The sequence below is a fragment of the Streptopelia decaocto genome (genome assembly GCF_964273445.1).
Source record: "Streptopelia decaocto genome assembly, chromosome: 23".
In the NCBI taxonomy this organism is placed as follows: Eukaryota; Metazoa; Chordata; class Aves; order Columbiformes; family Columbidae; genus Streptopelia; species Streptopelia decaocto.
This window is the reverse complement of record NC_138678.1, coordinates 3,161,527-3,166,375: the sequence shown is the minus strand read 5'-3', so window position 1 is coordinate 3,166,375 and position 4,849 is coordinate 3,161,527. Positions and strand designations below refer to the sequence as shown.

The 4,849-nt window shown below is 43.6% G+C and overlaps 1 long non-coding RNA gene across 1 annotated transcript; it reads left to right on the top strand.

Annotated features, from left to right (window-relative positions):
• On the top strand, window positions 1–4,844 carry LOC309449356. Its single transcript, XR_014185942.1, has 3 exons — window positions 1–472; window positions 2,104–2,334; window positions 3,602–4,844. It is a non-coding gene; the product is annotated as an uncharacterized lncRNA (long non-coding RNA).
• The last annotated feature ends 5 nt before the right edge of the window (window positions 4,845–4,849 follow it).

The window sequence follows — 4,849 nt, the reverse complement described above, 5'->3', positions numbered from 1 at the left end:
TGGAAATGGGTCAGGAGTGGGAGGTCGGGGCTGCAGCAGTTCCCTGGTGCCAGGGCCCATTTCAGAGTCAAAGCAGCAGCAGCACATTACAAAGAGGGTGGAGAAAAGTTGTTTGCATTGTCCGAACCCAGCAAACTGGCCTGGCCACCAGTCTCCTCCTCAGCACAACAGCTGATGAGTTCCTCCCTAGTTTGATGCTTTTTGCTTTTGTTTTTGCAACCCAGCGACAGGCAGCAAAGTAGAACAGGGATTCTTAAAGGTCATGACTTTTTATCATTGGAAATAAAATAATAAACTTGTAGACTTTGTCCGAAACAGACTGTTGATACTAATTTGGGGTTTTTTTTGTAGAAACAGTGAAGTCTCCAAGGTGTGATGAAGCTCTCATGAACTCCAGAAGAAAAGCCTGCTGTATTTCGGCCACCAATGTTCCGAAGCTTGAGTAGAAACCTCCATGGATCCACTTGGTCAGGTCTGTAACACAGTACAAGTCTGACTATGGAGGAAAGAATGTGATTTACTACTTGCAGCGTGCACCTGAGAACAAATAAGTCCGAGACACCATTGCGGAATTAGCTGGAACTTATCTGTTCCGTGAGGTAATAAATAGATCCACACAGAACACATGACATTTTGGGTGCAGACAGAGGGGGATGGTGGACTAGTTATCATTTTTTGTAGAGTGCAGCTCACACCAAGAAAATGCCGCCTCTTGGGGAGTCTGTACCCAGTTTAGGGATCTGTAGAGCGGAAGAACTCAGAGGGGACCCCAAGGCACTTCTGCAGCGACAGTCCCATCATCAGGTGAGAAGATTGCAGCATCCAGACACCCTGACATGCTGCAGAACTCCTTGACTTGGAGCAATATCTTGATCTTTCTCTGAACTCACTTCACACCCCCCAAAAAAGCTGAGTTGTCTCCATTTAGCAAATCTTCTTTGGCTGTAACCTTTGCTACTAAAATGAAGCTATCCGTATGGGAAAGACTTCTGGATTTCAAGATACAATTTTAGCCTTTTCTCTGCTGAGAAGAATCAAATGAGAAGCATCTGAAGGTGTCAGGATAAAAACATACAAAGGAGCCATCCGGAGTAACCCTGGCATTGTTTGCTACCTGCATCAGAGATGTTCCCAGGATGCTTCAGCATTGTGGGGTCAAAGCTGCTGTCTGCAGTTATTATCACTGTTTATGGTACCCTGGCGCAAATGCAGTGATGCTCAGGTGGCCCCAGTGGGAATTCTTTGCAATAGAAAGGAGGTCAGGCAGGAAGACCAAAATGACACCTTCTGGCTCAGCATGTCCAGGTTCTGTGTAATGATGGGTTTAGGTTGCTTGTCCCAAAGTCTGTTAGGATAATTAAGGCTGCACACGATGCTGTCTGGGCTGCTCAATCAGTAATCTCTGAAGCAAGCGTCTTGTCACCCTTGCAAATAACGTTTGTTTTACTGTCTGATTTGAAAGTGTTTTCGGTTTTGGTGTTTTGATTCAGCTGCACCAACAGGAAAAACTTCCCTTGCTCACTGATGCTGCGGCTCCTCGGATTCTGTATGTAAAGTCTGGAATTTAATGGACTCTCTCATATATGAAAGAATGCATTAACTACAGGTCAGCAAAGTCTGGTTATTGTGTTGTTTTAGTACGGAGAGCTGTTATTACCCTGTTGCTTTTAAGGTAGCCTGCTGGAAGGTAATGATTTAGTCTGTCCGAAGCCATGCAGGATGCAAACACAACCTCTGCCTCTTTGTGTTAGTGATGCAGTAGAGAGTCAGTTCGGTGTTAACCTCAGTTTACCCTTGGGACAGCTGACTGGTGGGGAATGAAGAGTCTCTGTTAATGGTCCGTCTCTTTCAGTAGTCGGGGATTATCATGTGCTTTCCCTGGACTTGTCATTCATTCAAAAAATAGTCATTTTTTTTTTAGTTCCCTTTTAGGATTGAAATTCCAGAGTGTTTTATAACAAGCGTAGAAACCATGAGCCTGAATCTATTTTTACTCCCTGACAAAATACCACGTCTTTTCCCACGATAATATTTGTAAGCAGTGTGGGAATTTATACCAGAGTTAAGCCCTGAATTGTGTAAATTTGTTTTTCTCTCTCTTAGGATGGAAAGGCAAAGAACACATCAGGGAACAGCCTTGTTTGACAGTGATCCAGGAAGGGAACTCCGGTACTAACTCATTACAAACCAGAACCGGCCTGGCACAACCTCAGAAAGCTCCACGTCTCTGCGGTTCGGCAGAAAGGAAGGGGTCCAAAATTTAGGGTGGTATCGAGCATCTGTGGCGGAATCAACAAGTGAATCCAAATCATCCGACTTCCTCGCAATTACAAGGTAATTGGTGGCATCCTGGCCTGTCAGGCACCAGACTGTTCCTCATAAAACATTCAAAAGCCTCGCAGTCACCCAAAAAGGAAAATGAGGAGGGAGGTGTTTTTCCACCCGATGGACGGGGCATGTAATGACTATGGGCACAGCCTGATTCCTCGTCTGCGTTGCTCATCGCCACTGTGTCTAAGAATTCCTTGATATTCAAAGAGTGCCCTAACCAAGGCAGGTTTTCATAATGTGATTAAGTTATGCAATTATCTTTCACGCCTGTATATTACAGTGTGCACATACACACTTTCATCACGTACTGGAGTGCAGTTTGCTCTTCTCTGATACCATGCACCAGAGAATGCCTACAAATTGAATTATTCCAGGATAGTTATCCTAAATAACTCCACGGAGGGAAACCTGTATTTTAGCACAAAAGCACCTTACTCTCCTTTATCGTAATCCATTTTAAACATGGATTATGCTGATGCAGAACGGGACACTCCTATTTTGGAATGATTTTAAATAGGAGTAGTTCTTGTGCTTTCGGCTCACACCCTGCATTATCCAAAATAGCTTTGAAGTGTAAACAAGCCTCTAATGTGTCTGTAGCATTTCCATTCTGCTCCCTGGCTCCTCCTTGTTCCCTGACTCTTCCTTTGGGAAGGTCCACAGCAAAACCAGACCTGCAGAGCTCGTCATTTAGGTCTTTGCTTTCACAAACTTCATACCAAGGGACATTTCCAATCCAACTCCCAGTTTAAATGCATCCCTAAGCCTTTGAAGGGACTATTTAGATGCAAGTTTCTGACTCAGAGCCATCCCACAAATTATGTTAGTACATAAAATGTTTCCTTTCACCCTTTTCTAAAAGGGAGATCCCTCTGGAATCCTGTGGTCCCTTCTGGGGCTGGTTGATTATTTCTCTATTATCTCTTATTATTTCTCTATTATCTATTATTGCCTATTCTGCAACCTCCAGGCAAAACTGATGGGCACAACTGTGAAAAAGGTCCAATATAACGAGCCCTGTGATGACCCAGGCCCGTGTCCATCTGCAGTGGATGTGTGGGGAAGGCTGCAAACGTCCTCTCTAAAATTGCCCCTTTTCCATTGTGTCGAAAGCCATTTAACCATCCGCTTCCACAAAACACCACAGCTTCTTACTTGTCTTCTGTTCATTTATCTAAACCTGCTTCCTGACTGTGTCATTTGGGGTCCTGTCCTTAGTTTTAGTTTCTTAATTCTCTGTTTGTTTTCTGTTATTCTAATTCCACCCCAGATCTCCCCGGCTGCTTTTCTCTGCGGTTTTACCAGTGGGGCTGGCCAGATCTGCAAGAGGCATTCAAGACAGAGGAACACCACGCAAGCACACGTGTGTCATGCAGTATAATCTGTTTTCTGGTTTGTTAATCCTATTTTAACCATTTCCATCGTTTTGTTTGTATTTCCAACCTCCTGTGAGTACAAGGTGGCTGTTTTCAGAGTCCTGTCCTTAACGACACAAACACAGCAGCTCATTTAGAGCTTCATTGCACGTAGATTAGTAGAGTTATTTTATCTGCTAATTTATCACGCGTTGCCTTGATGCCATGAGGTCCTTCTGCAGCTCTTCACAGACACGTTTAGATTTGACTCTCCGGAGTAGTTCAGGAATGGCTGAACACATCGTTTCACCTCCAGCATCAGCAGAGCCTGTGAGCTCAAGGCATCAGCACCAGCTCCTGCCATTCCCTCAACTCTCCATTTGTCACTGCACAGATTGGGCAAACATCAGCCAGAAACCTGCAGGATGTTGTTTCTTAAAACCACATAATATTTCAAGAGAGAACCACAGAGGCAGAAGGATCCTTGCTCACAAAGACGATGGAGGTGCTTTCTTCAGATAAAAAGAGGTTTATTAAGATAATGAGAATGACATTGTGGTGTGGGTGTTGTACATCTATTGCAGCATTAAGAGAAACAACAGCAAGTACAAAATCCTGCAGAACTTCTATAGTCATTATCATGACAGCCTATCTTGTCCATGCTACAGTTTTGTGTATCCAAAACTTCATTCCCATTTCTAATGGCAGAAAATCCAAAGACTTTCGTATTTTTTAAAAAAAAAAAAAAAAAAAGGGCAAAACAAAAAAACCCAACTCAATTTTATATAAATAACTTGCACTGGACATCTTAAAACTTTCAGATTTTAATTACACATAAATAAATATATACAGATTTAGAACAGTTCCGTTTGGCCTGGTTCAAGTTCTGCTCCTTGTGCTTTTATTAATTATTATTAATTTTAGAAACTTGTGTGCTGTTATCGGTAGGTTGTGGAGTTTGAATTAGTCCTGGGTTGAGCTGACGCTGCTTTATCCCCAGCTGTGCCTGTAGTGGTCGGGAGGGCTCCTGCCCTGGCAGCCGTCGGGGAAAATCCACCTTGAGTCTCAATTTAACAACTGTAAACGAAGTCTGAAGCTGCTTTCAATCCAAAGCAATTCTCCTGGCAATTTCCTCTTGGCGTGGCTCTAGAACGGGGCTGGGC